This window comes from Somniosus microcephalus, chromosome 12 (genome assembly GCF_052327205.1).
Source record: "Somniosus microcephalus isolate GS21.2 chromosome 12, FLI_Smic_1.0, whole genome shotgun sequence".
Taxonomy (NCBI): Eukaryota; Metazoa; Chordata; class Chondrichthyes; order Squaliformes; family Somniosidae; genus Somniosus; species Somniosus microcephalus.
Genome location: NC_140998.1, coordinates 88905119 through 88929463, shown reverse-complemented (window position 1 = coordinate 88929463; position 24345 = coordinate 88905119). Strand labels below are relative to the sequence as shown.

At 48.3% G+C, this 24345-nt stretch overlaps 1 pseudogene; it reads right to left on the bottom strand.

Moving 5' to 3' along the window:
• Window positions 1-20848: 20848 nt before the first annotated feature.
• Window positions 20849-23424, bottom strand: LOC147109396 (uncharacterized; annotated as a pseudogene).
• Window positions 23425-24345: the final 921 nt, after the last annotated feature.

Below are 24345 nucleotides of genomic sequence, written 5' to 3'. Positions count from 1 at the left end.
CATTCCTTGACAGGGGGCCTAGAAGTGACGTTCAATAAGCCGCCGACGGGCGGCCCTTGGACCTTGTGCCTCCCTCCTGGGCTGGTACTCCTCCTCCTCCTCCTCCTCCTCCTCCTCATGCTCCTCCTGCTCCTCCTCCTGAGGTGGTGCTCCAGTGTGAGGTGGCAGTGCCTGAGTCCTGCGGATAGCCAGGTTGTGCAGCATGCAACAAACGACCACGATCTGAGAGACTCTCTCTGGCGAATACTGCAGAGATCCGCCGGAACGATCCAGGCAGCGGAACCGTTGCTTGAGGACGCCAATCGTTTGTTCTATGATGTTCCTAGTGGCTTGATGGCTTTCGTTGTATGCCTCCTCAGCAGGGGTCCTGGGCGCGCGGAGCGGGGTCATGAGCCATGTACACAAAGGATAGCCTTTGTCCCCGATAAGCCATCCTCTTGGGGGAGGCTGTGCCTGGAACATGTCAGCCACAGTAGTCTGTCGCAGGATAAATGCATCGTGGCTGCTGCCTGGAAAGCGGGCATTGACAGCTAGGATGCGCTGCCTGTGGTCACACACCAGCTGTACATTGAGGGAATGGTAGCCCTTCCGGTTGCGGTAATCCTCGGCATTGTGGATAGGTGCCCGCAAAGCCACATGCGTGCAGTCAATGGCGCCCTGCACCATGGGGAAGCCCGCTGTTCTCGCAATTCCCACTGCACGCTGCTGCTGCTTCTCCAGGGTCATGGGGAAGGAGATGAATTGGTGTCTCCTTCTGAAAAGGGCATTGGTCACCTGGCGGATGCAGCAATGCACGACGAACTGGGATATGTTAGCAATGTCCCCAACAGCGGCTTGGAAGGAGCCACTTGCATAGAAGTTCAGAGCCACCGTGACCTTCACTTCCACCGACAGAGACGTCCTGCACCTCAGCTGTGGACGCAGATCTCTGTGAAGCAGATGGCAGATCTCTGCAACCACCTCCCTTCTGAAGCGCAGCCTCCTAACACACTGCGCGGCAGGCATGGTGAGATAGGACACCTGCTATCGGTATTTCCTGAGTGGGTAAGGCCTAGGTTGCGGATGCCTGTTGCCCCCTCTGCGTCTAGCCAGGGCTGCCCCTCTCACACAGCGTCTGCGAGCCCTTCGCACATAATGCTGAAACTGAGGGTTGGCACCCCATGCAGCCCCCATAATATACTGGCAAACAATGACCTCACAATGAAGGCGAATTGCCGAGCTCTGGCCTGAAGCCAAAAATACCTCTCCTATGTTGGGCCAAAGCAGTAACCTCTCTTCCTTAGTCTCTGTCCAGAAATCCGTTGCACAAGAGTGATTGCTGCAAAATGGCTGGCCTTTATAGTTCAGGGTAAGTGCCCTTTAATTAGCGCTCCCCGAGGCCCGCATGGCCTCTGCTGCGTTCCAGTTCACAGTTCTTAGGAGCGCCACGCCCACATTGGGCGGGCGCGACTGAAGTTCCGGATTGGGGCGCACAAAGGGCGTTGCACGAGGAAATGACGTCATAATCTGCGCGCGCAGCTGAGCGCGCGCAAACACTTTGCGCCGGCACTAAATGTCTACTGAAGTTGGGCGTAGGCGCAGATTGCCCTGCGCCCGGCCGCTAAGTGCCTAACGCTCGAGATCTACTCCTCCTAAGGCGCTAACGGCTGGCGCACGCAACTGAATTTCTAGGCCATACTGTTTTATATATATAGACTAGCTGGAGTGCCCGGCGGTGCCGAGGCTTTTTCGAGGGCATGTTGTTGTTGGAAGAGAAAGAGAGCACGACTGGGGGGGTACCTTGACTGCATTGTTTCTGAGTCAACAGCCACAATTTACTTCTACAATTTACTGGAGTCTCCAAGCACTGTGGCCATTTCCTCTTGAAATGAAGGGGTGTGATTGATTTTTTTTTAAATAAGCTTCACCAGCTGAAGTTGATGACTGAAAGTGAATGCTTCTCAAAAGGAGATCAAGTTTGTTGTTTTTTAAAAACATTTTTCCCTGCCCAGTATAAAAATGCCTGAGGAGAGGCCTCAGAGCAGCGGCGGCAGGCAGCGAGAGGCGGGGCCTGTGGGAGACTCGGCGGTGAGGTACTTAAGGCAGCAGTGGGGCCAGGAGAGGCCTCAGAGCAGCGGCGGCAGGCAGCGAGAGGCTGGACCTGTGGGAGACTCAGCGGTGAGGTACTTAAGGCAGCAGTGGGGCCAGGAGAGGCCTCAGAGCAGCGGCGGCAGGCAGCGAGAGGCGGGACCTGTGGGAGACTCGGCGGCGAGGTACTTAAGGCGGCAGCGGGGCCAGGAGAGGCCTCAGAGCAGCGGCGGTAGGCAGCGAGAGGCGGGACCTGTGGGAGACTCGGCGGCGAGGTACTTAAGGCGGCAGCGGGACCAGGAGAGACATACCAAACTCCAGTCTGCGAGCTCAGAAGTTGCAGAGAGGTAAAAAGTAATCAGGGTGTGACGTCACCAGGGAGCAGGTAAGTGATTGGTTGGTGAGTATTTCTCTCTTTTCATTACAAGCTTGAATTCTGTGGTGTTAAATTTCCAGGGGCTCTGTGTTGTAGTGAGGACAGTTGGTAAATAAAGCGCCCTAGAGTATACCTGTAACTGGGGTATTGAATAAATGTTTAGATTAATTAAAGGAGTAAGTCATGGCAGGAGAGCTCAGACCCGTGTTCTGCTCCTCTTGCTCTATGTGGGAAGTCAGGGACGCTGCCAGTGTCCCTGGCGACCATGTGTGCGGGAAATGCATCCAGCTGCAGCTACTTGTAGACCGCATTGTGGCGCTCGAGCTGCGGGTGGATGAGTTTTGGAGCATGCGCGATGCTGAGAGGGTCGTGGATAGCATGTTTAGCGAGTTGTTCACACCTCAGGGTAGGGCTGCACAGGGGGCGACCATCAGGCAGAGCAACAGAGGCAGGCAGGAAGTGCAGGGGCCCCCTGCGGACATCCACCTTTCAAACAGGTATACCAAGTTGGATACTGTTGAGGGGGATGACTCACCAGGGGAAGGCAGCAGCAGCCAGCTTCCTGGCACCAGGGACGCTTCTGCTGCTCAGAAAGGGAGGAAAAAGTATGGGAGAGCAATAGTGGTAGGGGATTCTATCGTAAGGGGAACAGATAGGCGTTTCTGTGGCCGCAAACGTGACTCCAGGATGGTTTGTTGCCTCCCTGGGGCCAGGGTCATGGATGTCACTGTGCGGCTACAGGGCATTCTTAAGGGGGAGGGTGAGCAGGCAGAGGTCGTGGTCCACATTGGGACCAACGACATAGGTAGGAAGGGGGATGAGGTCCTGCATCAAGAATTTAGGGAGCTAGGTAACAGATTAAAGAGCAGGACCTCAAAGGTTGTAATCTCTGGATTACTCCCAGTGCCACGTGCTAGTGAGTATAGGAATAGGAGGATAGAGCAGATGAATGCGTGGCTAAAGAGTTGGTGTAGGGGGGAGGGTTTTACTTTCCTGGATCACTGGGCCTGCTTCTGGGGAAGGTGGGACTTGTACAAGTCGGACGGGTTGCACCTGAACCAGAGCGGGACAAATATCCTTGCGGGGAGGTTTGCTAGCACTGTTGGGGGGGGTTTAAACTAACTTGGCAGGGGGATGGGATACAGAGGGGAGCTGAAATAGGGGGTGATGTGCTGCCAATTATAGAGAAAAGAACAAGTCAGCTTGGTAGACAGGGCAAATATACAAGGGCAAGGCTGGATGGCATCTATTTTAATGCAAGGAGTCTTGCAAATAAGGTGGATGAACTGAAGGTGTTGATAAACACATGGGAGTATGATATTGTTGCTATCACGGAGACATGGTTGAGGGAGGGGCAAGACTGGCAGCTCAATATTCCGGGGTACAGAATCTTCAGGCGAGACAGAGGGGGGGGTATAAGAGGAGGGGGTGTAGCAATATTAATTAAGGAGTCAATTACTGCAGTAAGGAGGGATGACATATTAGCAGGTTCCTCTAATGAGGCCATATGGATGGAGCTTAAAAACAAGAAGGGGGCAAGCACTTTGCTGGGAGTGTACTATAGGCCTCCAAACAGTCAGGGGGAGATAGAGGAACAGATATGTAGGCAAATCTCAGAGAAATGTGCAAATAATAGGGTAATAATAATGGGGGATTTCAACTTCCCCAATATTAACTGGGATAGTCAGAGTGTGAAAGGCACAGAGGGTGTAGAATTCTTAAAGTGCATCCAGGAGAGCTTTTTGAGCCAGCATGTAGAAGGTCCTACAAGAGAGGGGGCGGTACTGGACCTAATTCTAGGGAATGTGGCCGGCCAAGTGGAAGAAGTGCTAGTAGGTGAGCACTTTGGTGACAGTGACCATAATATGGTGAGATTTAAGGTGGTCATGGAAAAGGACAGGGATGGGCCGGAAATAAAGGTTCTAAATTGGGGGAAGGCCGATTTTAATAGGATAAGGCAGGATCTGGCCAAAATGGACTGGGATCAGCTACTTGTAGGAAAATCCGCATCGGAGCAATGGGAGGCTTTCAGAAGGGAGATTGAGATCATACAATGGCAACATGTTCCCGTAAAGGTCAAGGGTGGTTCCAAAAACCACAGGGAACCTTGGATGTCAGGGGATATACGAGAATGGATTAGAAAAAAAAGGAGGGCTTTTGGCAGATACAAAAGGCTAAAGACGGAGGAAGCCCTAGAGGAGTACAAAAAGTGCAGGGGGATACTTAAAAAAGAAATTAGGAGATCAAGGAGGGGCCATGAAATAACACTGGCGAGCAAAATAAAGGAAAATCCTAAGATGTTTTATAAGTATATTAAGGGTAAGAGGATAACTAGGGAAAAAATAGGGCCCATTAGGGACAAAAGTGGCAATCTGTGTGTGGAGCCGGAAGATGTAGGAGGGGTTCTAAATGAATTTTTTGCATCTGTTTTCACTATGGAGAGGGACGATGTAGACATAGAAATAGGGCGGGGGGACTGTGATATGCTCGAACACATTAACATCGAGAGGGAGGAGGTATTGGCGGCTTTAGCAGGCCTAAAAATGGATAAATCCCCAGGCCCGGACGAAATGTATCCCAGGCTGCTGTGTGAGGCAAAGGAAGAGATTGCGGGGGCTCTAACACACATATTCAGAACCTCTCTGGCCACAGTGGATGTGCCAGAGGACTGGAGAACTGCTAATGTAGTTCCATTATTCAAGAAGGGGAGTAGGGAAAAACCGGGGAACTACAGGCCAGTGAGCCTAACATCAGTGGTGGGAAAATTATTGGAAAAAATTCTGAGGGACAAAATCAGTCTCCACTTGGAGAGGCAAGGATTAATCAGGGATAGTCAACATGGCTTTGTCAAGGGAAGATCGTGCCTGACTAATTTGATTGAATTTTTTGAGGGGGTGACTAGGTGTGTGGATGAGGGCAACGCAGTGGATGTGGTATACATGGATTTCAGTAAGGCCTTCGATAAAGTCCTGCACAGGAGACTGGTCAAGAAGGTAAGAGCCCATGGAATCCAGGGTGCCTTGGCACGTTGGATAAAAAACTGGCTTAGTGGCAGAAGGCAGAGGGTGATGGTCGAAGGTTGTTTTTGTGACTGGAAGCCTGTGGCCAGTGGGGTACCACAGGGATCGGTGCTGGGTCCCTTGCTGTTTGTGGTCTATATTAATGACTTGGATATGAATGTAAAAGGTATGATCAGTAAGTTCGCGGATGATACAAAAATTGGTAGGGTGGTAAATAGCGAGGAGGGTAGTCTCAGTCTGCAGGACGATATCGATGGGTTGGTCAGATGGGCGGAACAGTGGCAAATGGAATTTAACCCGGAAAAGTGCGAGGTGATGCACTTTGGGGGGACTAACAAGGCAAGGGAATACACAATGAATGGTAAGACCCTAGGCAAGACGGAGGGTCAGAGGGATCTGGGTGTGCAAGTACACAGATCCCTGAAGGCGGCGGAACAGGTGGATAAGGTGGTAAAAAAGGCATATGGGATACTTGCCTTCATTAGCTGAGGCATAGAATATAAGAGCAAGGAGGTTATGATGGAGCTGTATAAAACACTGGTTAGGCCACAGCTGGAATACTGTGTGCAGTTCTGGTCGCCACACTACAGGAAGGATGTGATAGCTTTGGAGAGGGTGCAGAGGAGATTCACCAGGATGCTACCAGGGCTGGAACGCTTCAGCTATGAAGAGAGACTGGGCAGATTGGGTTTGTTTTCCTTGGAGCAGAGGAGGCTGAGGGGGGACATGTTTGAGGTGTACAAAATTATGAGGGGCATAGATAGGATGGATACTAAGGAGCTTTTTCCCTTAGTAGAAGGGTCAATAACTAGGGGGCATAGATTCAAGGTAAAGGGCAGGAGGTTTAGAGGGGATTTGAGAAAGAACTTTTTCACCCAGAGGGTGGTTGGAGTCTGGAACTCACTGCCCGAAAGGGTTGTGGAGGCTGGAACCCTCACAACATTCAAGAAGCATTTGGATGAGCACTTGAAATGCCATAGCATACAAGGCTACGGACCAAATGCTGGAATATGGGATTAGATTAGACAGGGCGTGATGGCCGGCACGGACACGATGGGCCGAAGGGCCTCTATCCGTGCTGTATAACTCTATGACTATGACTCTACAATCAAGTTTGTTGGCAGTTGGCAGAATCCAATTTTAGATGTGGACTAGCCCCAGTGAATCCAGATTTGGTTTAAATTGACCTGAATGCTTAATTCCAAGTGTAATTGTTTGGCTAGTGATTGGGCCTGTTGAGACTGTAGAGTTTATTGCTACAGTTGAGCTAATGGATTGGCTGGTGCTGTTTCTTAATAAAAATCCTGGACTAAGGTAGCTCATCTGCAAACATCTTTATTGGTCCCTATTTTACTGGGGAGTTTTCAAGAATATTCACCATTGCTCTAGTGTTTATGGCTGTATGATTAATCAAAAAGGAGCCCAACTCTGAAGCCTAGTTTTATATGGCTCTAAAAGGGAATGTTCTCGAGGTGGTTTGCTATAATGCAATGTCATTTCGTTAGTTTGCATTCCAATATTAAAGAAAAAGGGTAGGAATTTAACTCAGCAATCAGGTTGGAGGCGGGACTACAACTTTCGGGGTAGTAGCCCCTCCTCCATCGAGATGCGGCCAATCCACACGATTTTAACTTGATTAACCTTGTTGAGCCCGCCCAATTAAGGGCCACCCGGCAACAGGTGACGTCACAGACTGAAATTTCATCGGTCGAGAGGTTTTGACAGATGAAATATCAGCGTTTCACAGCTGTTTGAAGCTGTCAAACACTGACAGTCTTACTTCTAACCTGAGTCCTTCTCCACAGACTCAGTTAGAAATCTCTCCTGCACAGAAAGCTGCAGGCTGTCACTTTTGACAGTTCGCAGCCATTCTGCTTTCTGTGCCGGCGAGATGAGAGACTCCCGGGACCTAAAGGAAGGAAGGCTGAAAAGGTAAGAAAAGGTCATTTACACTTCTTTAATCACTTTAGACACACCAAACACACTTACCTTTGCACATGCACACATCACTCACCTGAACACCAACATCTCGACCCCTCCAAGTCCTTCAACCCGACGGCCCGCCTCCTCTAACTTGGCGTGGTTTGGAGCCGTTGGGAATCCCACACTTCAACCTTCAAAATAGGGATTAGGCTAAAAACTGCCCTGTTAACTACCTGTTAACAGGCAGTTAATTGGCACTAATCCCTTCCCGCCTCGGGTAGGCAGGTCCCAGTGCGGGGCGGGTACCCGCCTCCTTTGAAACTGGCATGGAGGCGGGTTTGGGTGCGGGATAGGGTTGGGACCCCTGATTTCGGGATTTTAACCCCCCCACACCTCCAATCCCGACTCCACGGCACAATGAAAATCCTGTCCAATGTTTCTTAATGGATTCAAGGCCTGTAAACAAATATACTGTGATTAAAATTATTTTCTGTATTGCTGCGTAAACTATAAGTTGGTTACTGTTGTGCTGCTAGAACCTTTTCTGTGCAGGTGCTGAATTAGTCAATAGCTCCAGCCAACCTGGAGAACACTATTGGATTGAAGCTGCTGCGGGTGTTTGGAATAGAATGTCCAGTTCTACTGATAAATGTGAAGGATGGAGGCCTAAAAATAGTAAGGAAACTGGGATACTGAATTTGATTCCCATGGAGGAATAAAATGTCTCCATTAGCTTTGAATAAGTGAAGAGGTTATTGTATTGTCTTCAATAACATTTGGATTCAGCACAGTAGTCACCAGCACAGCAGAGAAGTAATAATCTTATAATTCAGGGTGTCTATGTAGAACACAGTTATGCATATCTTAAAAAACATTATGTGCCATTCTGTCTCTGTCAGTGGCATTGCTTAGTTCAAGCTCTCATTGATCATGTTGTCATCTCAGATTCCTTCTGAAATAAAGGACTAATGGATAAACGCACAGATAGAAATTAGCAGAAGCTAGAATTGTGTCAGATTCCCTGAGCTCTTATAAACTCAACCCCTGCATTTTGTGAAATAAACTTTTGTAAAAAAGATTAAATTATAGGGATCGAAAGAAGATATTCTTTAATATTAGTTCCCTGTCTCCTTTTTTTTCTGGGCTTTTTGATGCTGCTCATGTTATTTTAAATAAAATTGAACCAGGAAAGGGACAGTAGACCATTGCTTACATTCTGTTAAAAGTGACACTGCGCTCACACTGACTTTTATGGAAGACATGATACATGTCTTCTGTATACGTGACTTAGTGGGTAACAATCTCATGTCTGAGTCAGACGATTGTGGGTTCAAGTCCCACTCAGAGCCTTGAGCACAAAATCGAGGCTGACACTCCAGGACAGTACTGAGGGAGTGCTGCACTGTCAGAGGTGCCATCTTTCAGATGAAGCGTTAAATCGACGGCCCTGTCTACCCTTTCAGGTGGACATAAAATATCCCATGATACTATTTCAAAGAAGAACAAGGGAGTTCTCCCTGGTGTCCTGGCCAATATTTATCTCTCAAACAACAGGACTAAAAACAGATTCTCTTGTCATTATCACATTGTTGTTTGTGGGAGCTTGCTGTGTGCAAATTGGCTGCCGTGGTTCCTAAATTACAACAGTGACTACACTTCAAAAGTGCTTAATTGGCTGTAAAGCGCTTTGGGATGCCCTGAGATCATGAAAGGCGCTATATAAATGTATGTCTTTCTTTTCTTTATTGCAATCTTAAATTATTTTAATAAAAGCTTTCAAGAATATTTGATACTTCTGTTTTTCAACCACAATGTTGAGTTTGTGAAAGGTGACTACCATCCTTTAAAATTTTATTTGGTGCAAAATTACTGTGAGTGAGGAACAGCTAAGGATTTTTGATCAAATTAAAATTATCTTGAGCAGTGAACTAGATATTCCAACTGTAATGGAATTCCAACATCATCACATGAGAACGAAGGTCATGTATTTTATTTTAATGGATAAACAACTAACTGTGAATTAGATAGTACATCAACAATATACAAGTGACATTGCAGTCAAAATGAAAGTCAGACACAAATAAAATTATAAAATGGATTGCAAAACTTTCACCAGATAACATGTACATGTACTGTTTTTAAAATTTGTGTCAACAATAATTAGAATTAAATACAATGGAAATAGACTTTAGAGAACTTTAGGCGAGATGGAATATTAAAAATAATCCAATTAGTGCAGTGAAGAACTTCAGCATCACATTTTTCATTTTTACATTAGGATCTTTCCAGGGTTACAATTTTGCCTCGTGAAAAGGTTAACTAGGTAATCAAAATGAACAAAAGGACAGTGACATGTAATGATGCCCAGAGAGACAGATTTAGGGATAACATTAAAAGAGCATGTCAGAAAGATAAAATAGTTGTAGTAATAAATATGAAAGTTTTGCAGACTGCATGAAGAAGGAAGTGGAAAAAAATTTAATTAGAATTTAGTGAAGGACATGGGAAATGAAGCAATAAAAGGTGAAAAGGTGCACCATAATCATTTGAAAGAAAAGATGTGAAATGGAGGACATTTTTTATCATCTTTGACATCCAATTAACACTTACAATCTCCTATCTACCTTATCATCTGATGCAGACTATTACGTGATGCAGCAGTTATTGCTAAGGCAAATATTGTCTTGATTATTAATAGAAAAGACAAATCTTCAAGGTATTATCTTTTATTTTTTGTTTATATTTTATTATTGTTTAAATAATTCTTTTGGGTAGTTGACACCACAGACAGAGGCCGCGGTTTCACCAGCCGTGGTGAGTCGGTGCAGCCGGAGTAGACAACGGTCTCAAGCCCCGCTCCCATCTTCATCCTGCCTCCTCCAAGTGATTTTGCCCTGATTGGGCTTGTTAAGCCCGCCGTGCGAGGTTACCGGCCAATTAAAAGGAAGCGGGTCTGATGACGTCATCTGATGTCCACATTCACTTTGACAGTTGTGCTGTCAGTGTTCTACAGCATTGAGGTGCTGCAAACACTGACAAGCACTGCACAAAGATGCACGGTTGTAACCAGGCTGTCCCATGACTCCCTCGATATGCTTATGGAGGAAGGTCCTCTTCGCTTCCCATGGGTGGAAGAGACCTCCCCAGGAGACCAATGCAGCCTGGTTGCACATTGCAGAGGAGGACACAAGCAGGGATATAGTCAGGAGGACCATAGGCTGCAGTGGCACAAACCTTTCAATGATCACAGTAGATCACAAAACGTTACTGCAAAGCCACACTCAACCTCATCCTGCTGTGCTACTCATCAGATCCCCATCACTCTGCCTTCCCTATCCTATTCCTGCACATCCTTACTCACAACAACTTACCTTGCACCTCCACCCATCCCTCTCTATCTACATTATCACTTCCCCATCTCACCAGCCACCCCTCACACTCACTCTCATCCTAGTGTAATCATACCAACTAACAACGCACAAGGGTAGGCACTTGGGTGTTTTAGCCAATGTTCATGTAAACTTTCTGTTAATGTGTTATCAAGCATTGAAATCCTTATTTTCACCACTTTGCCTTGTTGGACAGATCTGTGTGCACCTTTGAATGTGTCTTAGTGAGTTCCAGTGAATAGTGAGACATAACGTCCACGTCCCCCACCGCCACCCCCCCCCCCTCAGTGGTGATGAGTGTGAAAGGAATGGCTTGAAAATTGCAGGGATGCTTTATGGTGCTGGTGTGGGGTGGTGCCAACCTGATGCATCATGTGGCAACCAGGGTATTAAACGTTAAGTGAAGCAAATCTGGACATGGTGAGGCCATCGCTGGCGTCCCAGGCAGCAATGTACATGGGTGATGATGCCCTGTGTCCAGTGCAGCATCAGTTGATTGCGGAGAAGGTTGGTGTGGATGTTGGTGCTGCTGGTGTGCCCGGTGATGCTGGTGTTGGGGCTAATCGTGGTGGGATTCTGAGGACCAAAGTGAGATTTTTTTTCAAGGGCACTGATGCTGATGAAATAGATGGTAGGTGAGGTTGAGATGACAGAATTAATCTGTCAATGTTGAGATAGGTTGTTCCAGGGAGGTGACAGTGGATCGAGAGAGATTACTCCAAACACTTCAGAAGTGCATAAAGCTCAAAAGTGTGTTCCAAATCATTAATGCTCCAGCTCCTAAGATTGGGAAGTGAATAGCTGTGAAATGGTAGGTTTTAGACCACTTTTGCAGCTTTCACCTATTCACAGCAACCCACAGTCACTGAGAACCCAACATACTTACCTGACATGATAGCCTCTCTCCGGGAACCTCGTTGAAAACCTGGTAAAATGGTAAGTACATGGGAAAATAGTTCTTAACTACCTTTTAGTAAGCTTTTAACAATCTAAAGTGGCTGACCTGCCGCTTGCTGTCAGGTCTGTTGAGGAACGACAGACCCGCCACTTAGGAAACTGACAAGGAGGCAGATTTACAGCGGGATACCGACCCGCTGTCAACCTCAGTGATTTTGACAGTGGACCCGCCTCTGAAGCTGCACTCTGAGCGCTGGCAAAATTCCATCCACAGTTTCACCTTCATTCTTCTAAAGGTCAAAATGCAACAAATGAATAAGATAAAAACAATCAAGGGCAAAAAGAGATGGCATTCTTTTTGCAGAATTGAAACCCAGTTATTGTCCTGAAAACAATGTTCTCATGTGACTACATTGCCACACTAAGAGGTTAACATTAAATGCAGCTCGAAAGGTTATGGTCATGAAATAAAGGGTAAATGGAAATGATAGAATAATGCTGAACATATTCAAATGGGATAGATTCAAAACAGATTTAGCAGCTCAAAACTGGTCATCCATGAGGCGCTGTGGGCCATCAGCAGCAGCAGAATTGTATTCCACCACAATCTATAACCTCATGGCCCGGCATATCCCTCACTCTACCATTACCATCAAGTTAGGGGACCAACCCTGGTTCAATAAGGAGTGCAAAGGAGCATCCCAGGAGCAGCACTCGGCGTACCAAAAATGAGGTGCCAACCTGGGGAAGCTGCAACACAGGATTACATGCATGCTAAAAAGCAGAAGCAGCATGCTATAGACAGGGCTAAGTGATCCCACAACCAACAGATCAGATCAAAGCTCTGCAGTCCTGCCACATCCAATCATAAATGGTGGTGGACCATTAAACAACTAACGGGAGGAGGAGGCTCCATGAATATCCCCATCCTCAATGATGGTGGAGCCCAGCACATGAGTGCAAAAGACAAGGCTGAAACATTTGCAATCATCTTCAGCCAGAAGGTCCGAGTGGATGATTCATATCGGCCTCCTCCTGAGGTCCCCACCACCACAGAAGCCAGTCTTCAGCCAATTCGATTCACTCCACGTGATATCAAGAAACGGCTGTGCGCACTGGATACAGCAAAGGCTATTGGCCCCAACAACATCCCGGATGTCGTGCTGAAGACTTGTGCTCCAGAACTAGCCGCACCTCTAGCCAAGCTGTTCCAGTACAGCTACAACACTGGCGTCTATCCGACAATGTGGAAAACTGCCCAGGTATGTCCTATCGACAAAAAGCAGGACAAATCCAATCTGGACAATTACTGCCCCATCAGTCTATTTTCAATCATCAGTAAAGTGTTGGAAGGTGTCATTGACAGTGTTATCAAGCAGCACTTACCAATAACCTACTCACTGATGCCCACTTTGGGTATTGCCAGGACCACGCGGCTTCCGACCTCATTACAGCCTTGGTCCAAACATAGACAAAAGAGCTGAATTCCAGAGGTGAGGTGAGAGTGACTGCCCTTGAAATCAAGGCAGCATTTGATCGAGTGTGGCATCAAGGAGCCCTAGTAAAACTGAAGTCAATGGGAATCGGGGGGAAAACTGACAACAGGAAGGAGTCATACCTAGCAAAAAGGAAGATGGTTGTGATGGTTGTGGTGGTTGGAGGTCAATCATCACAGCCCCAGGACATCGCTGCAGGAGTTCCTCAGGGCAGTGTCTGAGGCCCAACCATTCTCAGCTGCTTTATCAATGACCTTCCCTCCATCACAAGGTCAGAAGTGGGGATGTTCACTGATGACTGCACAGTGTTCAGTGCCATTCGCAACTCCTCAAATAATGAAACAGTCCATGCTCGCATGCAGCAAGACCTGGACAACATTCAGGCTTGGGCTGATAAGTGTCAGGTAACATTCATGCCACAGAAGTGCCAGGCAATGACTATCTCCAACAAGCGACAGTCTAACCACCGCCCCTTGACATTCAATGGCATTACCATCGCCAAATCCCCCACCATCAATATCCTGGGGGTCACCATTGACCAGAAACTTAACTGGACCAGCCACATAAATACTGTGGCAACAAGAGCAGGTCAGAGGCTAGGTATTCTTCGGTGAGTGTCTCACTTCCTGACTCCCCAAAGCCTTTCCACCATCTACAAGGCACAAGTCAGGAATGTGGTGGAATACTCTCCACTTGCCTGGATGAGTGCAGTTCCAACAACACTCAAGAAGCTCAACACCATCCAAGACAAAGCAGCCCACTTGACTGGCACCCCATCCACCACCTTAAACATCCACTCCCTCCACCACTGGCATACCATGGCTGCAGTGTGTACCATCTACATGATGCACTGCAGCAACTCACCAAGGCTTCTTCAGCAACACCTCCCAAACCCACGACCTCTACCACCTAGAAGGATAAGGGCAGCAGGTGCATGGAAACACCACCTCCTCCAAGTTCCCCTCCAAGTCACACACCATCCTGACTTGGAAGTATATCGCTGTTCCTTTACTGTCGCTGGGTCAAATTCCTGGAACTCCCTCCCTAACAGCACTGTGGGAGTAACTTCACTGCACGGACTGCAGTGGTTCAAGAAGGTGGCTCACCACCACCTTCTCAAGGGCAATTAGGGATGGACAATCAATGCTGGCCTTGCCAGCTATGCCCACACCCCATGAACCTATATAAAAAGGCAGAAGAGCAGTCAGGGATGAGAAAAGGCCATGCAACCCAATGAAGCTTCCATTAAATTTCAATACAGAATGTTAACACTAAATAAAATCTACCTCCCATAACTATACATTATGGCCCAGAAATTCAGTTGCGTGCGCCAGCCGTTAGCGCCTTAAGAGGAGTAGACTTCGAGCGCTAGGCACTTAGCGGCCGGACGCAGCGCGATCTGCGCCTACGCCCAACTTCAGTAGACATTTAGCGCCGGCGCAAAGTGTTTGCGCGCACTCAGCTGCGCGCGCAGCTTATGACATCATTTCGTCGTGCAATGCCCTTTGTGCGCCCCAAACCGGAACTTCAGTCGCGCCCGCCCAATGTGGGCGTGGCGGTGCTAAGAACTGTGAAGTGGAACGCAGCAGAGGCCCTGCGGGCCTCGGGGAGCGCTAATTAAAGGACACTTACACTGAACTATAAAGGCCAGCCATTTTGCTGCAATGACTTTTGTGCAACAGATTTCTGGACAGAGACCAAGGAAGAGACCTTACTGATTTGGCCCAACATAGGAGAGGTATTTTTGGCTTCTGGCCAGAGCTTGGCAATTTGCCTCATTGTGATTTCATTGTTTGCCAGTATATTATGGGGGCTGCATGGGGTGCCAACCCTCAGTTCCAGCATTATGTGCGAAGGGCTCGCAGACGCTGTGTGAGAGGGGCAGCCATGCCTAGATGCAGAGGGGGCATCAGGCGTCGGCAACGTAGGCCTTACCCACTCAGGGAATACCGCCAGCAGGTGTCCTATCTCACCATGACTGCCGCGCAGTGTGTTAAGAGGCTGCGCTTCAGAAGGGAGGTGGTTGCAGAGATCTGCCAGCTGCTTCACAGAGATCTGCGTCCACAGCTGATGTGCAGGACGTCTCTGTCGGTGGAAGTGAAGGTCACGGTGGCTCTGAACTTTTATGCAAGCGGCTCCTTCCAAGCCGCTGCTGGGGACATAGCTAACATATCCCAGTTCACCATGCATCGCTGCATCCGGCAGGTCACCGATGCCCTTTTCACAAGGAGACACCAATTCATCTCCTTCCCCATGACCCTGGAGAGGCAGGAGCAGCGTGCAGTCAGATTTGCGAGGATCGCAGACTTCCCCATGTGCAGGGCGCCATTGACTGCACGCATGTGGCTTTGCGGGCACCTATCGACAATGCCGAGGATTACCGCAACCGGAAGGGCTACCATTCCCTCAATGTACAGCTGGTGTGTGACAACAGGCAGCGCATCCTAGCTGTCAATGCCCGCTTTCCAGGCAGCAGCCACAATGCATTTATCCTGCGCCAGACTACTGTGGCTGACATGTTCCAGGCACAGCCTCCCCCAAGAGGATGGCTTATCGGGGACAAAGGCTATCCTTTGTGTACATGGCTCATGACCCCGCTCCGCGCGCCCAGGACCCCTGCTGAGGAGGCATACAACGAAAGCCATCAAGCCACAAGGAACATCATAGAGCAAACGATTGGTGTCCTCAAGCAACGGTTCCACTGCCTGGATCGCTCCGGCGGATCTCTGCAGTATTCACCGGATAGAGTCTCCCAGTTCGTCGTCGTTTGCTGCATGCTGCACAACCTGGCTATCCGCAGGACTCAGGCACTGCCACCTCACGTTGGACCACCACCTCAGGAGGAGGAGCAGGAGGACCATGAGGAGGAGGAGGAGGAGGAGTACCAGCCCAGGAGGGAGCCACAAGGTCCAAGGGCCATCCGTCGGCGGCTTATTGAACGACACTTCTAGGCCCCGTCAGGGAATGGCTTGTGGCAATGAAGGGACATGAATGCAGCCGCTCCGCAAGCCCTCAGCCGGTTAACGCAACAACCACTTCAAACATCAAACATGGACAAGCTGAATAAAGAAAAAGCTTTATTGAACAAACTCAGGGCCCTTCCCACATGAAACCCAAAAACAGACAACACCCCCAAAAAACAGTCAAACACATGACTCACTCCCACAACCTGGGGAGGAATAACAAAACTTTTCCATCCAAATGGCCTTCATCCTCGGCCTTACCAAAACAACCACCCCCATAGACAACACAACCACCCCCATATAAAAAAACATTTGGCAACACCCTCTACTTTGTGTGCCGAGAGGGCGAGTCCTTGTCCAGCCTTTTCCGGCCCCTGGCCGACCTGCTGCTCCGCCTCAACCTGGGCCCTGTGGGTGCTGCAAGGCTGGGGGAAGGTTCCTGTGGGGCACATGGCGTGACGACAGATGCCCTTGGGGGTCGGCCTAGACGAGCTCTGGCCCTCGAGGGGCCGGCTGCTGACTGCTGCAGCTGTGGCTGGGCAGCATCAGTCTCTCCAGCAGCTCGTGGCAGCTTCACTGGGGGAGTGGCAGTGGCGGCTGCAGCAATGGGGGCAAGCTGGCTGATGTCAGGCGCTCGCTGCTCGCCTGAGACACTGGCACTCGGCCGGGCTGGCACTGCAGCATGCGCAGCAATCTGCTGAAGGCCAGACCACTGTGCTGCTGCAGCGCGGCGGGTGCCCTGGCGATGCCTGGCTGACACAGCGAGTGTGGCAGCAGTGAGTGCCCGTACTGCCCTGGTCTGTGCCCGCATCAGACCAGCCAGTGACTGCACGGCACCACTGATCAACTGGCCACTCGCTGCCTGTGCTGCCCTGAAGTCGTCCCGACTCGCGTCCTGTGCTGCCCTGAATTCGGCCCGACTCGCGTCCTGTGCTGCCCCGAATTGCTCAAAACCCCTGGCCTGTGCTGCCCCGAGTTGCTCGAAACCCCTGGCCTGTGAGGCCCCGAAATCGGACACACTATGAGCCAGGGACTCGATGGCCTCAGGCAACTGTGCCACAACCCCCATGAACTCGGTGTGCCGGCGATCCGAGTCCGCGGACATTTGATCGAGGAGGCGCACCTCCTGGGCGAGGACCGTCTCCGGACTGGAGGCCGGACTCTCCCTCTGGGGAGAAGGCCGCCGAGCTGGCCGACCCTTCCTGCGTTGCTGGACGCCACTGGGCACAGGAGCTACACCCCCCTCCGACACTTCCCCCTGGCTCTCCTCCAGGGAAGACGTGTCCCCTCCATTGCCATCCCCTGGCGCGGATGAGGGTTCCCCCGATGGGCCGCCTTCCTCTTGCTCCTCCTCGTCCTCCTCTTCCAAGGGACTGTCACTGGCAGCTTCAGGGACCTCCTCCTCACCAGCTGAAAGCAGAAAGGCACAAGAGTAGCTTTAGAGTGAGGACAGGGCGTCAGCGAGGGAGGCATGAGTGGTGGCATTCAGCGCATTGGTCGGACAGTGGCAAAGGATGTAGATCTGAAGCGCAAGGGGAACGAGAGAGGTCCAAAAGGTGATGTCCTTACCATTGGGGCCCAGCACAGGGTTGGCATCTCCACATGCAACGGGGCCAATCAGCCGGCCACCCATGAGTCGACCCACGCGCTCCTCCAGGTCACTGAGCTGCTGGAATTGGGGACGGCCTCCCCCGGTGTCAGTCCGGCTCCTCAGATTCTGGGCCAGCTTGGCCTGCAAGAGAAAGGACGGCCTCGAAGTACAGTGTGGTGCCCTGTTGTTGTGTGCACTGCCTCCCATGGTCGAATAGCTTGGCCAGTGTGGTGCCCTGTTGTTGTATGCACTGCCTCCCATGGTCGAATAGCTTGGCCAGTGTGGTGCCCTGTTGCTGTATGCACTGCCTCCCATGGTCGAATAGCTTGGCCAGTGTGGTGCCCTGTTGCTGTATGCACTGCCTCCCATGGTCGAATAGCTTGGCCAGTGTGTAAAGTGCAGAAAGTGCAATTGATGTTCATGCCAGTGCCATAGCTGCTGGATGAGGGCTGGCCATTAGGGCTTTGAGGTCCCTTTGCCCATAATGTGAGGTGCACATGCAAGGATGAGGAGGACACTGGAAAGGGTACTCACCCTGACAATCCGAGTGAGGTCGTTAAACTTTTTCCGGCATTGGACACCAGTCCTGGGGACATCGCAGGTGGCTGTGACCCTCTGGGCGACATCCCTCCAGGCTTTCCTGTACACCCTGGTGGCAGGCTTCTTGCCACTGTCCGGGAACAAGATATGGTGTCTCCTCTCCAAAGCCCTAACCAGCACCTTTAAATCATGGGCAGAGAAGCGCTGCGCTCGCTCACGGGCCCTCTGCATCCTTCCTGGCGCTATTTCTCTCCAGCAGCAGTGTTTAGGCCTAGCTGGAGGGCTGCAGTATCCAGGGCGTGGCAGCAGACGAACTCGACCCTTCCCCCTTTAAGAGCTGGCCGGCGCCAGGGTGTCTGCTGTCAATCAAGAAATGACCGCACCTGCGCTGCGCCCGGCCTCGGCGGTATCACTCTGCACCGCCGGCTTAGTGCCTAAAGATAGCCGTGCACCGCCAGTTTTAGCGCTCGAGCAAACTCCTTGGCCAAAGCTACTGAATATCGGCGAAGTGGCCTCCACTTTGCGCCGGGCGCAAACTTTAGCGGCCGCCCGACTTTACCGCCCCAAAAGTGGCTATACTGAATTTCTAGGCCTATATGTTTTAAATTATTTACTGCTATTGTACTATTACTGCTATAGTTCTATAGTCTCAAGCTCTTCAAATCTTCAAGGATATTTTAGCTTCTCAGAAAGTTGTTGCATGTTTCCATTACAATTGTTTCTAAATGATCCACAAGATCGGGTATAATTCTGAATAAAGTATTACATAACACAGTGAGAATAAAATTTGTACCTGTTCTCTTTCTGAGGAAATAGCCTGAGAACTCTAACCTTGCATTATTTTAGAGATTTGATATAGCAATCGTAAAATATTAATATTATCAGTGCAGTGGGCAAAGAAGATTTTGAAATGGTTTATTGTTGAAGTGCAGATCAGGGTCATTTTCCAGAGATTCACAAACTGCAAATTGTGTTCAGTCACTGCAGCATTTTGCATTATAACAGTCAAGGCTTGAAATTTGACTAAAAGGAAAACATATGGCACTGCACTCCAACATTTTCAATGGCTGACTGAATAATAAAGATCCAATTTAAGTGGTAATACAGCATTAGCACTGTCATGACCAGCTAAGTATCCATTACCAGACTTACAGACTGATTGTAAAGGTGACAGTGAAAGCAGAATTAAAATTCTTAATTAACTCTTTGCGGGCAGCACTGGTATTTCTGCAAGCACAGATAATAGAAGATGGAATTTTTAATTTCCTTTATACTGTATTGTCAACAAATCCATGTCGTATTCTACTTTGATCTTGCTCTGTGTGGTAGAAGGTTCATCAATAGGCTTCATTTTTTGTCATCAGTTTACAGAAGTAATTGATGTAAAATATATCACTGAGCAGTTCAACATGAACTTTTTTTGTGAGATCGAGTCAGTCTTATTTCCTAAACACAATCATAACTGCAACGAGTGCAAATCCAACCTTTTAAACTTAATTTTGAAGATTACAGGAGTGCACATCGTCCACTTGACTATGTTTACATTTCTAACGTTAGAAATGAGCTAACTGTCAATGTCCAGCCAATGTGGTATGGCAGTTCAAAAAAAAACTACTAATGGAGTTCTAGATGTATAATCAGTAGACTAAAAATCTGCAGATTTTATACTAAGGATTTCCAAAGCACTGGTTGCATCATATTTTCTGTATTGTGTTCAGTTTCTGCCACCACATTGCTAGGAAAAGGATATACTTGCATTAGTATGGATACAGAAAAGTGCAGCAAGACTGATTCCAAGTGTAAAGATGAACCATGAGGAAAGATGAGAAGAGCTTAAGCTTCACAGTCGGCATAGAAGGTAGCTAAGGGACCTCATCAAAGTATATAAAATATTAGATAGTTTATCTAAAGTAAACCAGATTTTCACTTCAAAGTGCACCAAGGAAGTGGGATCAAAGGACATTAGTAAAAAGTAGATTAAAACAGCTTTCCAAAAATATTTCTTTACTCAGGATAATAAAAATTCGGAATAATCAATTTAGTGTAATAAATATTAGGATTATTCAAAATACAGTGAAATTCCATGATGGGAGAGTTGATGTTCTAAAGAGATAAAATTTGATGGGCTGAATGGCCTTTCTCATTCCTTATTTTCAAGCGCGTAGGACGCTTCAAAGCATCCGACGCGCTCTCATCCCACGTACTCACCGCGTGGGAGACTTCTACTGCCTCCCAAAGATACACAAAGCCAACACACCCGGACGTCCTATCGTATCAGGCAACGGAACCCTGTGTGAGAACCTCTCTGGATACGTCGAGGGCATCCTGAAACCTATCGTACAGGGAACCCCCAGCTTCTGTCGCGACACTACAGACTTCTTACAGAAACTCAGTGTTGGGTGAAAATAAATTCACATCTAATCTGTGGTAAAGTAAAAGGTGCAGTTTATTGAAAACAGAGCTCTGGGAGAAGCGTCTCAGACCCCGCGGTCTGTGCAAGCACCTTCTCCCCGATCAACAAAATTCACAAGCTTATATACAGTACAAGACTGGAGCACACCGATAGCCGTTATTACATTACTTATTCCTTGGCCAGTCTGGCTTCGTGGCAACAGCCGCCCCCCTCCCCAATTATATTCCTTCAAAAACAACCTAATTATAACTTTACATCGTTAGCTAAGCCCCTTCTTTTAGTTCTGTCTTTTATCTAAGTTTGGCCAGTTATCTGGACAGCAGGGTCCTTTCTTACTTCATTGTGGCTTTGGCCGATCAGTGACTCGTGATTGGACATGGCTAACCTTGTTATTGCAGCTTCTCATATCTCCACATGCTTAATCACTTTTGTAGTTCAGTCCATTGTGTTTTTAAACTAGTCTCGACTGAAACTAGGTTGTCCTGCTGTGTCGCTCGACTGCAACATTCAACTGGTTCAAATCTCAATCCTTCAATCCCTCCTATTGGTCCCGGTACAAATTTAGATTTTGCCCCGGGATACCAACTTCCAATGCCGTTTCTTGCCATCCACCGGGTAGTCACCCTGTATTGAGGGTTGGGCTCAATTGTCCTGAGCTCGTCCTTCGTTGCTCATCATGTGACTCTTTACATGTGAGACTCGTTGTCCTCGTCGTCTTCTCCTGTTGCTTGCAGTTCGTCTGTCATTGATAGCCAGGATTTTATCGCATCTCCAGATGCTACTGGAATGCCAGCAAGGGCCAATTTACAACATACTTTCAAAATCGTTGTCATAACACAACATATTGTCATCACTACAACAACAATTATAAATCCATGTATCAAATACGATCCCCATGATCCTCCGAAGAGCCAGTCCAACCAACCTTCCCCTGAGGTTTGGTGTAATTTCTTTACCTCCTTTTGTATATGCTTGGCCAAATTGGTTATATTCTCTGAGCTATCTGGTATGTAGGTGCAGCACTCAGCGCCTATCATTGCGCATGTGCCACCTTCTTTAGCTAGGAGATAATCAAGGGCCATCCTATTCTGGAGAGCTATTGTTCTCATAGCCACCATTTCTGCACTTATTTCAGACAGGGCTTCAGCTGTATCATTAGCTACTTTCTCTAATACCGATGCTACGAGTCGAATTTCCTTTATTGCCCTAGCCGTCCCATACCCGGGGAATAAAATAGCGAAGAACCGCTCTGTTTCTGTAATTGCCCTTTTGGAGCGATAATGGTGACGATCTGCTAGGGAGGGCTAGTGATGGATGTATGGCACCACATATCTCAAATAGCAGGACCCAGTCCAATTTCGTGGAAGCCATGGGTATGCCTTATGTCCGCAAATAAAATAGGTCCCGTTATAGGCAGTTAGCTTCATATTTGTTGTGAATGTGGAAAAGCCAGACTCGCCGTTACTCCCTGTGATTCCATTCCATTTCCCCCCACTAGTGAGGTTTGTTAAACTAGTTGTGTTAAACCACCAAACTTCTAAGGGTGAACCTTGTTCGAGTGTTGTCCAATTATGTTTACAACGACTGTTTCCTGCTTCCAGATTCCCCTCTTCCCCTCTGCTTACATTCCTTATCCAACATATCGCCCCAACGTGTCTTCCTACCCCAGTTGTGTTTGTGAGCATAAGGTACGGTGGCTTTTCGCTTATATTATACACGGGTTTGTACCATCCCTCAAACATGTTTAAGGGATATCCTGCACTCCTGAACTGTACTCTTTGTTCCTCCTGTTTTCTGCTCTGGGTGTCCTTACCATTAGTACTACTGCTCGTATTGTTTCTACTAACTAACCACTCAGCCATTTGAATTACATTCAATGGTATTGGTCTAAGAGGGATTCCCCCTCTGGAGTGGATTGGGATATGGCTACATACCCAACATGCACTTTCTCCCTTGTCCCTTGCATACACATAACTCATATACAAAAAGGTATTAACATGTAATTCTCGCTTTTCCCATGCTGGGTGGCATGTCACTTTGGTCAATGCCACACATATTCCACAAAACAATACTATAGTCAAATACATTTTAAAGACGTATTAACAATTTTCCAAAGGGTTATTGAGATTGATTGCAGGTATCACCTGTTAGATATACAAATATGTATTTTAGTCCTTGTAGACCTTCAGTTGAGTCCAGTATTTCCACCGCCCCATCCCCTTTATATCTATACATACATGCGCACGTATCCCCACTAATAAGGACTTGATGCGGTCCTGACCATTTTGGGGCAAAGCCTGGTTTTTCTGGTAAAATTTTAACCATTACCTTAGTTCCCGCTGGAGGGATATGTGGAAGTGCAGTCGATTCCAAATCTTTATCTCTTTCCTCCTGTCTATCCCTAATTTGCTGTCTCATTTCCTTTAACTGGTTACTTAGTTCCAAGACGTACCTACGGACTCTATCTCTCAGAGGGCCTATATCCTCTCCTCCTGTTATTATTCCATGGGGGAGTTGCATCGCTCTCCCCGTCATTAATTCGTAAGGGGACAAACCCGTCGTTCGGTTTGGGCTCGCCCTTAACTTCATTAACACGGTTGGTAATACATTTACCCATTGCTGTTGCTTTTCCCCTAACGCCTTGGCTAAGGCTGTTTTCAAAGTCCGGTTCATTCGTTCCACCATTCCCGAACTCTGGGGGTGGTAGGGAATATGGAATTTTTGCTTTATTCCCATCCATTCGCATATCTTTTTCATTACTATCCCTGTAAAATGTGTCCCCTGATCTGAATCGATTTGGATTGGTACTCCACATTGGGGAATTATTTCTTCTGCCATTATTCTTGCCACTGTGGTGGCTGTGCAGTCCCTAGTAGGGAAGGCCTCGACCCATCGAGTAAACTGGTCTATAATTACCAAGCAATATCTCTTCCCCCTGGAACTTGGTAATGGTCCGGTGAAATCTATTTGTATCTTTTCCCAAGGGCCTCTAGGTCTCGGCTGGTGGGCCATTCGTATTTTTACTGGCCGTCCTGGGTTATGCTGGGCGCATGTCAGACACTTTTGACAATACTTTGCTACATCCCTTCCTACACCTGGCCACCACCATTCTTGTCCTACCAGATGGGTCATCGCCCCTCTGCCCGCATGATCTATGCCATGGTGTAACTCCAAGAGTGTTTGTCGAATACAAGCGGGGGCTATTACCTTCCCGTTCTTTCGCCAAACCCCCTGATCATCTGCTCTACCTCCTACCCGATACCATTCCTGCCTTTCTCCCGGCGCGGTATCCTGGTGCAACCTTCCGATGTCTATCTCGTCTACCTGTGTACTTGCTACCGGTAGTTCCTGTTCTAATGCCTGCTGCGCTGCCAAATCCGCGGCCCGATTGCCCTCTTGTTGGCGGGTTTCTACCTTCTGATGGGCTTTAATTTTTACTACTGCTGCCTGCTTTGGTGCTTTTGCAGCTTCCAAGAGGGCCCCTATTCGCTGTTGATCACAGAATCACAGAATCACCAGTGCAGATAGAGGCCATTTCGGCCCATCGAGCCTGCACCGACACATATCCCACCCTATCCCTGTAACCCCACGTATTTAATCCCCTAACACTAAGGGTCAATTTATCATAGCCAAATCAACCTAACCTGCACATCTTTGGACTGTGGGAGGA